This window comes from Lynx canadensis, chromosome B4 (genome assembly GCF_007474595.2).
Source record: "Lynx canadensis isolate LIC74 chromosome B4, mLynCan4.pri.v2, whole genome shotgun sequence".
Taxonomy (NCBI): Eukaryota; Metazoa; Chordata; class Mammalia; order Carnivora; family Felidae; genus Lynx; species Lynx canadensis.
Window position 1 is genome coordinate 125,232,037 of NC_044309.1, and position 17,447 is coordinate 125,249,483.

Below are 17,447 nucleotides of genomic sequence, written 5' to 3' on the forward strand. Positions count from 1 at the left end.
GAGCAGAGCCGGAATTTGGGAAGTGGAGGCCCCAATCCTGCATGACCCCACGCACATGCCGCTCCTCCTCTGGGCACAGACCTGCCCTCGGGTGCACTTTTGTGGCTGTGAGGGCAGGGTTTGGGCTTTAGATAATAATTGCATAGATTTGCTTAGTAAACACAGGGCAACCGTAGGATAATGACATGTTCTTACAGAGATGGGGCTTGGTAACTACTTTCAGTGGCCCCAAAGTATTATTTAACACATATTCTGGTTTATAAGACAGAAATAATGATGAATTTGCTTGGTAATTACACAGCACTTACCCACTCCATATCCTGCCAATAGCTGATACTTAGCCCGTCATTAAGGGGCTAGCAGTCGCTTTGGTAAATAGTAACTTCTTCTTCTTATTGGTCTCTAGGCCCATAAAGCATTATTAAAACACCATTAGTGACATTTCTCCAAAGACTACACACACAAGTCTGTGTGAGAAGCCAACTTTCCTTGAGCTAAATGCTTTATTTTTATCTTTCTGACAGGAGCAATAGAAAAGAATTAATTCTAACCTGAGGCTGTGCTCGCTGTAGACATCCCCTCAATGAAACGGAGTTGAAGAGGCAAATGTGCCCTGGCTGAGGGAATGGGAGCCGAGTCATCACCGTCTTCAGTATGAAGGTTGCTCTGTAACTCACCCAAATGGGTGCTCCAGTTGAGAAGGAGCCCCAGGTCTGGCGCCACAACCCCAGTGGGGGGCTGGGTCAGCAAACTGAGAGCCAGGGCAAACCACAGCCTTTCGATGGGTCCCATTGGTAGCATCCTCAAGGCTTCTCCTTGGATGGGGCCTGAGAGGCTCATGGGGATGTGGGGGTTGGGGGGGTGCTGGGACTCTTGGGGAGGGGGCACCTTGGTTCTCAGGCCATTTGGGGTACACATGGAGAAGGAACATACACACACTGGATACCAAACAAGGGAGACACAAGTCCAGGACCAGCCTCCTTGTCCTTGGAAAGGGCTCTTGGGAAGGCTGCCTGACATATTTTGTCCGGAAGGCAGTAATTTGGGGGGCTATGGCACAGCTGTAACTGCCCTTGGCTTAGCCACTTGCATCAGAAGAAATCAACCCTCTGTAATCAATAGGGGGCTTAAACAGGGTGGTCAACCATGATGGCTGGTGGGCAGAATAGGGAGTGGGCCCTCTGGAGCAAACAGAGCCCTCATTACCATTCCATTCCAACCCATCCCGTTTCTGGAGGGTACGATTCAACACCAAATATGAACTCAATTCCAGATCCCAACTGCCAAGGCAAGTGGCCAGTTGCAATGGTCTGTTTCTGCTGTAATGAACTCCAGGACTCTGACTTTGGCTTTGGGAGTGACTTCAGTTACCATGGAAGCCAGTGGGGAGTAGTTGGGAAAAACTTAGGGTTATAGCCAGAAGACCTGGGTTCAGATCCCAGCCCTGCTCCTTACTGGCCTGAGAAATCTTTGGCAGTCACCTCTCTGAGCTTCAGTTTCTTTGTGTGTGAAGCAATCTGCAAAGGCTATAAACTCCATTAGGCCAGAAACCATGCCTATTTTATTCACCATTGACTTCCCTGGGCCCAGCCCAATGCCTAACACTTTCTAAATATATAATCAACATGTTTCACCAAATAAGATTGGGGAAATGCATCACACAAAGAGAAGGAAATAAAAACAATTATTTAAATAGTCCAGAAGATTCTATTTGATAATCCACTGAATGCACACGTGTCCCAGGATGATCTTAAAAACAAAGATGTGAAACTATTCTTCTCTCCCTTTCTGGTTGTGAAAAACTTGCTGCATTAGATGCATAAATGGCTGTATTTTGATATTGCACTTTGGGAAATGTTCTCTCCCTAAATAATAGGCAATATGTTAGTTTATCCATTCCACATAATTCACAAGTATTTCTGTATTTGGTCACAATCACAAAACCTTTTAAACTGTACTTTATGGATGATTTATAGGAGTTTCCAGGGAAATTTTGATTACACCCAGTTTTTGCCTTAGACTTAACCTTGAAGCTTACCCCATAGCATTTGGATTATCTCACAGGGTCATTGTAAGTGAGCCAGCGATGTAAGTATTGGGAACCAGAAGCACTAGACAAAAATAGCTGTTATCCTGCTCTGTGCTCTCTTGGTATGGCTACTTAGCTCAGCAAAAGTCAAGAGACTTGATTACAACCCACACCTTTTGATTTCCAGGCTTGAGCACTGGCACCTACATCGCAATTTCACAATAAAACCCGTCGGGTAATTGTTAGGTGCTCACCAAAGTACTAGATACACAGGGTGGTATAAGAAAAATAGAAGGCATACGGCACTGACCGGCAAAAGCTCAATGATTCACACGGACTCAACAAGTGTTCGGCTGACCCCAAATCACAGCAAATCTTGGCATCCCATCTGAACCCGGAGGCAGCCACTGGGGGGCCTGAGATGGAGAAGCACTCATACATACAGGTAGAACTGGCCCCGGTCCTTGTCACTAAGGCCCGTTTCTTCCCTGCTCCAAACTTATAACTGCTGTAACTATTTCCCCCTGATTCAAAGCTGCCTCGTTTCCATTTGATTTCACAGGGTTTCAAACAAGGAAAGGAAACACAATGTGATTCCTGCCCCCCATGTACTACCCACACCCCACCCCATGTCTTCTATTACCAGGAATGCCCTCTAGTCCCAGCGGGAGAAGCTGGGAGGCATACACAATCCCATATTCAACTGTAAAAGTGTTGCAGGGGCAAGAGAGGGGAATGTGGCCTGGGATGAACTTGAGCTTGAAAAGCAAGCTATGGGTTGTGTGTCTACTGATGTTACTTGTCCTACATCCATTCAACCTTATTCTTATGATAGGATCCTGATTTCCTCTGGGTGAAGACCAAGCTCCCTAGCCTTAGGGCTGAGCAAGGGACACAGGCCTGGACAATAACAGGAATCCCATCGCCCCGATTACAGTGATTACTACTTGGGCAAACATGAATGTGTCCCAAGTGGTCCAATCAGGCCTATCCCCAGGATCACTTTTTCCACGCAGGAGTTAACATGGTAACATGCAAGACTGGAGCCCATTCAGTGCCTACCTGAAACTCGGGCCAATGTAAAAGACAGAGTCTAGACCTGAAGAAATAGACTAAGACCAGGTCCTGGAAAACTCATTTGAACGCCTAGATCCAGGTGTACCTATCTTTGAAGTCAAGTGGTCCTGGATTTTAAGTTACGTTATTCAATAAATGTAGTTTTTTGCTTCAAGCAAATTGGATTGGGCTTCACTTAACCTCCATGGAAAGAGTCCTGACAAATTAGATGGTCATAAAAAAAGGGGAGGCTGTACAGAAATGGAGAATGACGTGAGCAAAGACTTAGAGGCAGGGATATCGGTTTGGGGGCATCTCAAGCATATTCATCAAGACCGTAGAAGATAAATGAGGAGGGGGGCGCATATAATGAAAAACACTAAGTGATAGTGACTTGGGCTTCACCTGAACTTCTGAGAACCCAAATCCAGAGCCAAAAGGAGGAAAATACAAGCCTGGACCCAAAGGCATCTCATAAGCTGACTGGTCCAGTTACCGTTCTCATTCAGGGAAATCCCTATCGTATGCCAGATGCTGCACATCTGTGGTTCGCATTGTTCCTTTAAAGAATAGCATAGATTCTTCCCCGGGCAAGCCACACATTTTCATTAGCTGTGGTCAGGAGGGAAGCGTGCTCCTTCAGACAAGTTTCAGCTGACAGACTGCTCTGGGGCACGTCTTTCAGGGAAGCTGATTCATCTTCTCTGTCGGCTGGCTGGGGGGGATGCACACCTGTGTCCTGGGATGACTTCAGAGAGAGGGGAGACAAAAGACCACTTTGGGCTCCAGCTGCCTCTGCAGACACTCCTGCAGTGGGGCGGACACAAGTGCAGCCATGCCTGGTGGGCAGTCAGCACCGGGGCTGTTTATGTTCAGCTCCCGGGAACCACCCCCCCCGCTGGAGACTCTTCCCCTGAGTTCTGTCCCAGCCCTCAGCTTGGGTCGGGGCGAGACTGACTGACATCTGGGCTTGATTCGATCCCCCACTTATCCACCTCTCAGCCATCCACACGCTACTCGTTCTTCAACTATTGCAGAAAGCAAGCTGTTCAGAGATGCTTTGATGGCGGAGTCCCAAACAGGGCTGGAGGTGAAGTCACAGCAGGCCCACATTTAATCTAGAAGAATTCCGCTAGATGTGGTTGGCGAGAGGGAGAAAAGAGAGACCAAAAGAGAACAATATGTTATGGACATGACTTGACCTTCCAACCCACTTAGACGGCACCTGCTCCAGAGTGACTTTGAGAAAGCATGTCATCTGTGTTCTCTGTGTTCATACGCCTCTCATCCCCCGACAGCCTTGCTTTGCTGACCACAGTTGTCAGAGTAAGTCGAGCTGGCTGCTGTAACAAACAATACCAAACCCAACAGGCATAACACAATGGAAGTCACGGGGTGAAGTGTGTCTGGAGGTGCTCCTCAGTGACTGTCCTCTAAGCAGTGATGATCCAGCACCTCCCATCTGTGACACTGCCATATTAAACACTCCAGAGGGAGATGACAGCTGCTGCTGGCTGGATTCCCCAAGAGCAGACTCTGAGGGTGAGATTAGAATGCACGATGTTTATCAGGGAGGGCTCCTGGGATCAACACTTGTGGAAGGGAGGCAAGATTGGGCAGAGGGAGAAGAATGAGCTGCATTGCAGCCCCAAAATAGTCTCTGGGAGCCCAGTGGAGAATTCTGGAACTGGGTGGCCTCCCAGAGATGCCCTGCGTCGGGGCAAGGTGGTTATGCTGTGAAGCCTCAGTGTTACCAGTCGGTGAATGCAGATGAGACCACCCTTCTGCAGCACTCCCAGCAGCTGAGGAATTAAATTTTCACTGCTAAAGAGGGAAGTGGGTGGTGCGTCAGAGCAACCACTGCAGGGGGACTAGAGCAGATGTCCGTGAACTTTTGGTAAATATTTTTTTCCCCAGATTTTCCCCCTTCTAATGTTTTTAATTTTAATTCCAGTATAACGTACAGTGTTCTATTAGCTCCAGGTGTACATTAGTGATTCAACACTTCCAAACAACACCCGGTGCTCATCGCAAGTGCCCTCCTTAATCCCCATCACCTATTTCACCCATCCCCCCACCCTACCCCCTGTGTGGTAACAATCAGTTTGTTCTCTATGGTTAAGAGTCTGTTTCTTGGCTTCTCTCTCTCTCTCTCTCTCTCCTCTTACTTGTTTTGTTTCTTAAATTCCACAGGTGAGTGAAATCGTATAGTATTTGTCTCTTTCTGACTTACTTCACTAGCATAATACTCTGTAGCTCCATCCACGTCATTGCAAATAGCAAGATTTCATTCTTTTTCTGGCTGAGTAATATTCCATTATATATATAATGGAATATATATATATATATTTCTTTATTCAGCTATCGATGGACACTTGGGCTATTTCCATAATTTGGCTAGTGTAAATATCACTGCTAAACATAGGGGTGCGTGTATTCCTTTGAATTAGTGTTTCTGAATTGGGGGGGGGGGTGGTGGTAAATACCCAGTAGCATATTTACTGGATCAGAGGGTAGTTTTATTTTTAACTTTTCAAGGGATCTCCATATGGAGATTCTGTTTTCCACAATGGCTGCACCAGTTTGCCTTCCCACCTACAGTGAAAAATGTTCCTTTTTCTCCACCTCCTTGCTAATGCTTGTTTCTTGTGTTGTTGATTTTAGCTATTCTGACAAGTGTGCCGTGATATCTCATTGTGGTTTTGATTTGCATTTCCCTGATGATGAGTGATGTGGAGCATCTTTTCATGTGTCTGTTGGCCACCTGTTTGTCTTCTTTGGAGAAATGTCTGTTCATTTCTTCCGCCCATTTTTTAATTGGGTTATTTCTTTTGGGGTGTTGATTTGTATAAGTTCTTTATATATTTTGGATACTAACCCTTTATCAAATATTTCATTAGCAAATATCTTCTTCCATTGAGTAGGTTGCCTTTTAGTTTTATTGATTGTTTCCTTCACCGTGCAGAAGCTTTTGATTTGATGTAGTCCCAATAGTTTATTTTTGCTTTTGTTTCCCTTGCCTCAAGAGACACATCTAGAAAAATGTCGCTACAACCAGTGTCAGAGATCTTTCTGCCTGTGCTCTTTTCTAGGATTTTTATGGTTCCAGGTCTCATATTTAGGTGTTTAATCCATTTTGAATTTACTTTTGTATATGGTGTAGGAAAGTGGTCCAGTTTCATTCTTTTGCACGTGGCTGACCGGTTTTCCCAACACATTTGTTGAAGACAATTTTTCACATTGGATATTCTTCCTTTTGGTACATATTTTAGGTTTTGCAGGCCATGTGGTCTCTGTCACAACTACTTGTGTCTGCTCTTGTAGCATGAAAACAGCCAGAGGCAATGTGTAAACAAATGAGTGTGGCTGTGTTCCGATAAAACTTTATTTACAAAAACAGGCAGCAGGCCAGACTGGCTTGGGGCCATAATTTGTCAACTCCTGGGCTATCGAATGACAGAAGTATTTAAAATCCAACACTGACAATGACATAGATCACTCCTGTCCATATTCCATTGGCCAGGACTCAGTCACATGGCCCAATTTCACTGCAAAAGGCTAGGAAATGCAGTCTTCCTGTGAGTCCCAGAAGAAAATCAATGAAATTTGTGAGCATCCAGCCAGACTCTGCCAGTGCGATTCTTGTGTTGAAAGCCATTTTTTAAACATGATACAGACCCGAAATATATTAAAGTGTTCTACGTATCTATTACTAAGTAAAGTAGTATCCACTCTACTTCAAAGGAGACTTGGAAGATTTTCAAGAGTTCTTTTCATGGTGTGTGAATTTTGCTCCACGCACCCACTTGGGAACCTAATCCGCATGTGAACTGGGATTCTACGTCAAGTGAAATGGTGAAGGGCCAAAGAGGCAGGATCTAGATAGACCCAGGTTTAGAGCTCAGTGCTGCCACTAACCAGCTCTGGGTAGCCGGTCTCACTTCCTTCTTGATCCTCAGAGTCTCTTGTTCTAAAATGAGATGCTAATAGGGCCCGCTCCATGTGGTTTTTGCAAGGATAAAAGTGCCACTTAGCAGCTGGCACATAGTAAGTACTCAACAAATGGGAAAGACCATCATCAGTTCTTCATTAAGAAAGGGGGCATATAATACAGGCGATCAAAGTCTGCTGGGTGACGAGAGGCAAGTTTGTGCATCTCCCCAAACCTGTTATTACATTTGTAAAATAATCAGACAGTCCCCCCAGATGTGAAGTTGGGATGAGTAGGAATTTCTGTGACTCTGACAATTAAAAATAAATACAAAATGGTAGTAATACCTACCTGACAGGGTTGTTGTTGGGAAGATAAAGCTTATGTCCATAAGAATGCCTTGAGGGCAGAAATATGCCAGGCAATATAGTAGGTTCTGGGGAAACAGGCATGAATAAGTTGTTTTATTGGTTATCTATTGCCACAGAACTCATTAATTTAAAACAACAGTTTAAGTGCCACAATTCTGTGGGTTGGCCAGGTGGTTCTTTGACTAGTTTCACGTGGGCTCACTTATGCAGCTTTACTTAGCTGGTGGCTTGGTTGTGGATTGTGCTCAGCAGGGACCTCTGGGAAGGCTGTGTTCCATGAGAGCAAGCACAAGCCTGGAACAAGCTTCTGATTACATCATGATTGCTGACATCGCATTGGCCACCACAAGTCACATGGCCATCATGTGAAAGGGAACCACATGAGGGCATGGATACCAGAGGAGGAATTCATCTGGGACCGTTATTGTAAAAATTTACCACAAGTACCTTACATGCTCTTAAGAAAGCTGCCATGAAATGTCCATCTTGCTCCAGTAGACTCATTATTTTCCACAGCCCATCCTCCCTGATATCTCTAAAGGAAGCATTGGTAAAAGAACCACCTAGTGAGCTTGCATAAAATTGCATAAGTCAGAGAAAGACAAATACATGACTTCACTCATGTGAGGACTTTAAGAGACAAAACAGACGGACATAAGGGAAAGGCAATAAAAATAATATAAAAACATGGAGGGGGGGGCGCCTGGGTGGCGCAGTCGGTTAAGCGTCCGACTTCAGCCAGGTCACGATCTCGCGGTCCGTGAGTTCGAGCCCCGCGTCGGGCTCTGGGCTGACGGCTCGGAGCCTGGAGCCTGTTTCCGATTCTGTGTCTCCCTCTCTCTCTGCCCCTCCCCCGTTCATGCTCTGTCTCTCTCTGTCCCAAAAATAAATAAAAAACGTTGAAAAAAAAATTTATAAAAAAAATAAATAAAATAAAAAAATAAAAACATGGAGGGGGACAAAACAGAAGAGACTCATAAATATGGAGAACAAACAGAGGGTTACTGAAGGGGGTGTGGGGGGGGTGGGCTAAATGGGAAGGGGCATTAAGGAATCTACTCCTGAAATCATTGTTGCACTATATGCTAATTTGATGTAAATTAAAAAAAAAAATTGCATAAGTCAGACTCTCCACCCAGAACATTAGGCATCATAATGTCTATCTCACACCATCAGATCACTCCTATTCAGAGCCCATTGGCCAGAACTCAGTCACATGACCCAATACAACTGCCAAGAAGGCTGGGAAGTGTGGTCGTCCTGTAAGTCCCAGAACTGAGAAATGGCTCAGCTTTCACAGAGACTCTTACACTGATGTTACTTCTGCTCCACAGGGTCCTTCACACTCTGGGAAGCTCATAGTAGGATCTTCCTTTACCTGTTGGCATGGCTTGGCTGACAGTGTAGCAACGAGGAGGACATAGTTGGATCTATGGAGGTTGGACGGTTGCCCAGGCCTCAAGTAGGTTGGGTTCGGGAACATCCAGACATTATACCATGGCCCCAAAGTCCTGGACATGAGCGCCTCAAACAGACACTGGGTGGGACAGCCCTGGAGAGTGTCTCTCCTTACGTTCTGGGAAAACAGTGTAGGAAGATAATTGGCTTCACTGTTTTTCTATAAAGGTAGCATGTCATGGAGTCAACTAGGACTTGTCTTCTCTTACCATTACAAAGGACGAGGACCCTTCGTTCTTGGGGGTAACCCCTACGTCTCCAGGGAGTATCCCACATGGAGTTTCTCCTCCACTTATTCTCTACTTCTCTTGTCTCTCTGTGGGCCTATAATTCTCTCTTTTTAAGCCATCCCCTGTATAGTATCTCTGCTCTGCTGTTTCCTAGACATGCCAACCCTCCTTAAAGATTAGCGGGGAGGGTATCTCACAGAATGATGGAATTGAGGGATATGAAGGAAGGCAAGATAATGAAGAGATAGCCAAGCTAAGAAGACTCAGGGGACAGAGAGAAAAGATATTTAATTGGTAGTACCAACAAAATGCGGTGATGTGGGGCTCTTGGCCTATTTCCTACCCAAGGCCAGCTTCATAATTTGCAGGCCTCAGTGTAAAATAAAAATGTGGGATCCTACTTAAAATGCAGGAAGAAAATTGCCATCAAAGGTACTAATTGTTGTTTTTTTCTCTTCCTCTATAGTCTCTCTTAGGATTTTTCATGGTACTTTTTATTTTCTACTTATTGTCATTCTAAGTAAAGAAAAATTAAAAATTATAAATTAGTAGCATGAATGTACCATTCACCTTTATATTGCTCACTGTCAATTTTAAAGTTTTTATTTATTTGTCTATTTTTGAGAAAGATACAGAGAGCAAGGGGGGGGAGGGGCAGAGAGAGAAGGAGACAGAATCCTAAGTAGGCTCAATGCTGTCAGCCCAGAGCCAATGCAGGACTCAAACTCCCGAACCATAAGATCATGACCTGAGGTGAAATCAAGAGTTGATCACTTAACCAACTGAGCCACCCAGGTGCAATGCCAGGTTTTTTTTTTTTAATTTTCAAAAATGTTTTATTTATTTTTGAGAAAGAGACAGAGAGACAGAGTACGAGAGGGGGAGGGACAGAGAGACAGGGAGACACTGAATCTGAAGCAGGCTCCAGGCTCTGAGCTGCAGCACAGAGCCCAATGTGGGGCTAGAACTCATGAACCGTGAGACATGACCTGAGCTGAAGTTGGATGCTTAACCTACTGAGTCACCCAAGCGCCCCCAATGTCAATTTTAAATGCCAATAGAAGAGCATTTAACTCCTATGCATAACCATCAAAGGTGCACAATTCTAGTTTCATGCCTCTTACTTGCATATGTACCTCATTTTTACCACAACAGTAGAAATGCTGCACCAAACTAACTCAGTTACTTTCATTTCTTAAATCACCCATCTTCTACCCAGAATTATGAGTAAGGAAGGAACAGAAGGAAAAGGAATGATAGGTTGCCTATGTTTTCCTTTCCTTCTGTACCTTCATTTTCAGCTTAAGTAAGGATCTGATAGGGTTCCTTGGTTATTTGTGGTTCTTAGAATATCATTGTTTTCCTTCTGTGTTCTAAGAAAGTTGTTTTAAGTGGAAGGTATGGCTTCTGGGGGTTGTCGGTGCCCTCATTTGGCCAATCATAGATGTGCTCACCTTGTGCACCTACATTGTGCTCACTTTGAGAGTCTCACTGAACTCCTACTCACCATGAATCTACTAAAATTTGTGCTGGGGACATGACAACTACTATATGTGAATGGGGGGACAAGGAATGGCAGACATGCAAATTGGGTGTATTTCTTCTGCTCACACACGTGCTTCATTGTCCAATCCAACTTCACTTAATTATTGGGAATTTCAAAATGGCAATAGGAGAGCATTAAACCAAGCTCAGGAGGGCTCATCCTTCTAAGCAAAGAGCTCTGCACATGCCCACGAAGCTGAAATAGGCATCTGGAATTTTCACAGGCACCTCCATCTAAATGCATCCCAAACTGATGTCTTGATCTACCCACTACCACCGCCATCAAATATTCTCCTCATCTCCTCTTCCCATCTCAATGAATGGTTCCACTCTCCACTGTCTTGCTGAAGTCATGCACCTGGTAGACACCTTCCTCTCCCTCACCACCAGCCCCTCTCCTCTACCACATCCAATGCATTGCCAAATCCTATTGATTTTCACCTCCAAAATACACCCCCAATCTGTCCACTTGTATTTATCTCCACTACTCCTAGTGTAAGCCACCATCAACTCTTACTTGGACAACTGTAATTACCTCTTAGTTGGTGTCCCTGCTTCCATTCCTGCCCCTTACAATTCATTTTCCACATGGTTTTCAGAGTGAGCAACATAAAATGTGAAAATGAAAGTGTGTCAATCCCTGCTGCTGAAATCCATTCCTTAACTGGCTCCTTCTGATCCTTGAGATCTGAGCTCAAGTGTTCCTTCCTCAGAGAGGCCTTCTTGGGCCCCCAATATAAAGTAGGCCTGCCCTACACCTCCCCCATTCTTCTCTCTCAGAGAACCTGTTCTTTCCCTTTGCCATGCTTATCACCACTCGAAACTATATATTTGTGGGTGTTTCTCGAGCCAGCATATAAATTCAAAGAAGAAAATACTCTGTTTCATTCACCACCTTATATACCCAGCAACTAGCACAGTACCTGGTCCTTGGTGGGAACTCAAACCTTTTTTTTAAGGAATGAATGAATGGATTCATGAGGTCGAGGAGAAGGAAGAGCCTAGGCTACCTCCCAGACCTCTGGCTAAAGAGGACAGGGAGCTAGTGGTGGGACACAGAGGAAGGAGCGGTTCTGAGGGGAAAATAATCAATATGGCAAGAGAATGAGCTGATGTAGGTGAAATTGCCTTATAAGCTATAGATATTATAAATGTGCAGTAGGAAGTAACAGAAGGCAGCTCCTGTTGGTGTGAATTGAGGTGAACATATCATCAAAACCAGTGTACTTTAAGAGTAAATGGGACACTAGAAATAATTATGTTTGGATAATAGGATAAGCAAAGACTAGCCAGGCAACAGGACGTATGGTCACCCTAGGAACAGATTATAAAGACAAAGACACAGGTCTATGTTATAGGGCCCAAGAGCAAGAGTGCCCTGCTTTGGCCAAGTGCCAATCCCCTAGTTCACTCTACTAGGAGCAGGGGGAAGAAGACCACTTCACAAACATGGTTTCCAGGTAGTACGAGAAGCCAGGTAGATTTGATCTAAAAGAAATCAGTCATAAGATGTTAAGGTATTCCAACTTAACTGGCAAGGCATGATGGCACATTAAATAAGTGGTAGTTGAATGTTTGCAGGCTCCAAGCTGGGAAAGGTAGTCAGGGAAGACTTCCTAGAAGAGTTGATCCTTGAGAGATTGGTAGACTTTGGACGGAGGCAGATGAACTGGAAAAGTGTTTCAGGAGAAGGGAACACATGAGCAAAGGGCAGGAGGCAGGAAAAGTGAAGTTAAGTTGGTCATTCTCATTCATCCTTTGATATTATCACCCCTCACCACCATGTAGCCCATAGTTCCTTATTGTGGAGTCTTTTCTCCAGGAACAATCTGTTTGAGGATTTGAAACCTTGATCCTCATCATCATCCTGTTCCGTGTGGGTGAGCAACCAGAGCAGCTGACCGTAACTGGTGTCATCTACGGGGTCCGGGGGTCCGGACCTGGGACTGACTAATTAATGAAGCCATTTTAGGAGAAGCTGTTTTTTGACCAAGATGTCTATAACAGAGTTTTTCCAATCATGCGTTAGTGGGTCAACCAGTAACTTTTTTTTTTTTTTAGTAATATAAAATAGAGTGGAAGAGAACATTCCAGAATTTATTACAAAAGAAAGGGTAAATATTGCTTTGTAAAACTTTTGTTTCAGTCACATTCACATGGATGTATGGGTCATGCTCACAAATATTTAAGAACACTGCCTGAGTCAGAGCCTTTTTATTACCTCCTCCTCCCGAAGAAATGGCTCCTTGGGAGAAAGCGAGCTGGAGGTCCGTGATGTTAACTGGATGCTTTCCTAAGATTCAAAATGCAGACAGAAGAGAAAGCTCCAGATTTTGGAGTTTGCATTCTAAAAAGGAGCCAGAAAAGCATGTCATGGTAAATTATAAAGTGCTTCTGTTACCTTCCTTTCCTTCTCCACCTCCTACCCTCCTTCTATCCATTAATAGGTTCATCAGTGTGGAGCAGACAAAACAGAGACGACACGGGCTGCCATGTAATACTGACGCATGGAGTGGACACAGTGACTGATCATGACCCTTAACCGTCTCTCTAAGATACAAAATGACCAGACCTCCCTCCCGTCCATGAACAGATCAACGCTAATCCTCAGACAGCCATGCCAAGCCTTTGGGTTTCCCAGGTTGCTCAGGGTGAGCCAGAGACTGATAAGCAAGCTAAGCAAATTCCCAGGGTTCCAGCTACTAGGTCAAGTTCCTAAGAGCCAACGGATCCTGCTGTACTCTTCCCCACCCATGGAACATTGCAGCTCGGGTCACTGCACAGGCCGCTGAACAAATGCCCAGTTGGCCCGTGAGCCACGCCTTGATCGCTTCACTGTGGGAGGTCAGTTTCCTTTTCCCCCAAGAATCCAACACTGAACTTCCCAGTCCGTCTTTTCTCATTATATAAGCCAGCTGTTTCCTGCAGCCGCCTGCTGGGATGAGAACACTGGCCCCAGGACCGGTCTCTCCCGCAGGCCATGGCTACGGCCTCTGTCCTCTTGGATCTCCGTTTCCTCATCTGCAAAATGGGACAGCCCTCCCTTGCCTTCCCACAGGGCCATGGGGAGGATCTGGTGGCCTGGTTGCCACTTCCTTCCCCTTCTGCGAGCGAGGTGGTGGTCGTATCATAAGCCACTGCTCCTGTCTGCCGTCTTGGGGGAGCCCCAGGGGTGGGGGTGAGAGAGAGGCTGGGGTTGGTGCTCACGCGAAACGCTGACCCAGGGATACCTCCATCGTACTTGGCCCCCGGCCCACCCACAACTTCCCCAGCAATCTTGCCGCTGCCGCACCTTAAAACCACCCAGCAAGAAAAGGGGGAAACTATTTCTCTCAGTGAAGCCCTCAGGTCCTCCCTCTGAAACCAGAGCTTCGGGGAGAGCAGCGAGTGAGCGGTGACTCAGTGTTTAGTCTGTGGCATTTCGTGTGCGGACGGACTCCGGAGGGTCTAGCTAAGCTCCCAGCGGCTCTAGGAGGGGTCCATGTGGGAACGAAGCACACTCAGAGGGCGGCTGAGCCCGGCACAGCCGAGGCTGAGGGGAGACACCGGTCCAGAGTGAGTGAGGACAGAAAGGTTAAAAGGTAGCCCTGAGTGGGCGAGTTGGGGTCAGGCAGGGGATGGTCTGGGGCCAATCAAGATAGACATCCAGGCAGAAGCTTCTGGAGCCAACGTGAGGCAGCTTGGCAGCCAGAGAGTTTCTTCCCCCCCATGGATCCCTGGCAGGAAATGTCAACAGCGCGGGGTCTCGTCAGGGCCCCACGCGTGACCGAAGCAGGGGAAGAGCTGCCGGCCCACCTCAGGCTTCGGGTCAGACCCCCCACCTCGAGCCCAGCGAGCAGGCAGGGATGGTGCCCCCACATCGCAGCCACTCCAGACGAGGAGAAACTCACATGAGAAACATCTGCTCCTCTTCATGGGAGTAAAATGGCCTCTGTGTGTGCTTGTCTGTTTCCTCCTCATGCCTCCCCTCTTCGATCTCTCTTTCCTCTTGACTTTTGTAAACATAAAGTGTGGTGCCAGGGCTCGCAAACCAAATCCCAGAGATATTGGGGTGGGTTTGACGTGAGGTTCATTTGCTACCGCGAAGGCCTGCTTGCCAGGGGGAGACATGTCTGCGAGGAGAGGGAGGGAAGGAACGGGGGGCAGGGAGCACGTCGGAGGTGTGAAAGGAATCCAGGGAACGGGGACGAGCTAGGCTCACACCTTGGAGATGTCACCACCTTCTCAGCCCATGTGCTTAGTGACAGCTGTGGAAGCTTTGCTTGGTCCCGTCCTTATGTGGAAACCTCCTCAGCCCCAGGCCATGCCTTCCACCTGCACCTTATTTCATCCAAAGCTTACTGCCAGGACTCAGCAAGTCATAAATAACGGTAAAATAAAGAACATCCAGTGGACGTTAAATAGTTCAATAAATCAGGCTAACTAGACTTCTTCCTGCTCTCACTGGAGGGACTGGTCACAGCAAAAGCAGCTGTTCCCCGCTGGCCACTAGCCACTCCCTGCATGGCCAGGCCATGCATTTGGACTAATAACTCGATCAGTTTTGAGCACCCATAATTATTCCCTTCTAACGTTATTGCAAAGTCTAGCTACTCTCTCAGGCTCTGCCTTTTATCTCCTGGCTTCCCATTTCCCAGTTATAGGAGACCAGATATGCTCCTGCTGATGACCCGAATGTCTTCTGAGGAATGTCCTTCTGACTCAGAGACTGAAATGTGAAAAGAGAGTGGTGTCCTGAACACAGAGGTCACTCGCTTACTGGTCTGGATAGGGGGAGATGTGACGAGGAACAGAAGAGTCTTTGTGTCATAGCAAGAGAGAAGGTGCTTAATCCCCTTCCTTCAGAGCATATCATTTTATCACTGCCTGACATCATAGTTTATGTTTTATATGTATCTTCTTACTGTTCCACTACAAGGTAAGCTCTGTGAGGGCAGAGAACTTGACTTTTAGGGTTGATTGCTCACTGCTGTATTCCAGTGCCCCAGACATTGCCTGACACATAGTAGGCATTTGGTAACTATTCATCCAATGGATGAATGGTTGAATGGACCTTTCTGATCAGATTGGATCATGCATGACAAGTAAAATGTCTAACCACATGCACACAATGAGCACAGATATGCACGCACACCCACACACAGGGGGTAGTGAGGGTTTGTGAGTGAGTATGATAATGATTCTATTAATTCAGACAGTCATGGCAAAAAGTCAAGCTTTTCTGTGCCAGGGATTGTGCTAAGAGTTTATGAGCATTGACTCAGTCAATACTCCCAATGTCTTGTCCTATTTTAAAGCTGATAGAACTTTCAGAGAGGTTAAATGACTTGGCGAAGTCAAGACTTAGTTAAGAGCAGACCTGGGACTTGAAATCAGGTCCATCTGCCTATAATGTCCCTACCTCTCAACCATGATACTTCCTCAAAATCATCTTTTCAGTCAGACACTCATTGTGTTCAGCAAAACACTATTAGATGATTATTATTTGACTTCTCATGGTTGCCTTATCTCCACTACTAAATTAGAACTTCCTAGTGAGGGACTGTATCTTATTTCTTTATTACATTCCAAACAAGACCTCGTACTCTGACCTGCACATAGCAGAAACACAATGCGGGTCTATTCCATTAGTTAATTAATATAACCATTGGGTACATAACAAAAAAGAAGTCAACCACAGATGACACCCAAAGAAAGAAAGAAATGATAAGATGGAAGTGTCAAAATGGCCCTACCTGGTTGGAGACCTTGGTTGCTAGGGTCAAGTTTTATTCCTCTTTATATTTTCAATCGTTCACAAAAGTCTTGGCATCATCTTTGATGCATGAATTAAGAAAAACTGGTTCACAACCTGGAATTTCAGAGTAGTGGAATTGAAGAGTCTTGAGGGGTGTTTTATCCAGACATTTGAAGGTTTTGATGGACAAGCACCTATTATGATGCCCAACATACAGAAAATACTCAAACACCTTGTTGAATGAATCAGAAGTGGTCTCATAGTACCTGACATGGTATCTGACATAGAGAGAGGATTCAATAACTGGTTGCCAAAATGTACGATTAAATGATTTTTGCTGGTCTAATAAAAATGTCTCCATTTATCTAGTCAGGCACATTTTTGCATTTATTATTTCAGTTAATCCTCATATCAACTCTATGGATCAATAATAATATAGGAAACTAAGGGAATGGCCTGGGAAAGAGGGCCTTCACAATTCCATCTAGGCCTTGTCTGATGTATCACCTGTATTTTATAGGTAAAGAAACTGAGCCTCAGAAAGGTTAAGTAATTTGCTTGAGGTCCCACAGATATAAGGGGTGGATATAGGAATTGAACTGCTTGACTCCGAAAGTTTAGCCATGATGCTTGGTCCTGTCCTGTCGGTTCCTTCTGGCAGAAGTGCTGTGTCCTGGCATCATAATAGTCCTGGGAAACCCCTAAGCCCCACAAGCCAGCTACTGGAAAGAACTTCAGATACATGGCAGTGTCTTAAGGTGGCCCTCAGTCTTCTGACTTCCCCAGTGTTCCACAGCCAGAATCCTCCCTGCTCTCCCTCCTTCCCTTCAAAGCATGGGAAGAACACACAACAATTGAGGGCTCTTGGCCCAGTGAGGTGTCCAGTATCCAAGTTCTTTGCTTTCGTTATGTAATTTAGGTCTCTCGAAAACATATGAAGTGGATATTGATCTTATTCCCATTTTATGGAGGAAAATACTGAGGCTTAGGGAGGTTGAGATATATGTCTAAGTTCACACAGCTGGTAAGTGGCAGAGCTGGGTTCAAACTCAGGTCATCTGGCTTCCCAAACTCTTAAGCACCATGACTG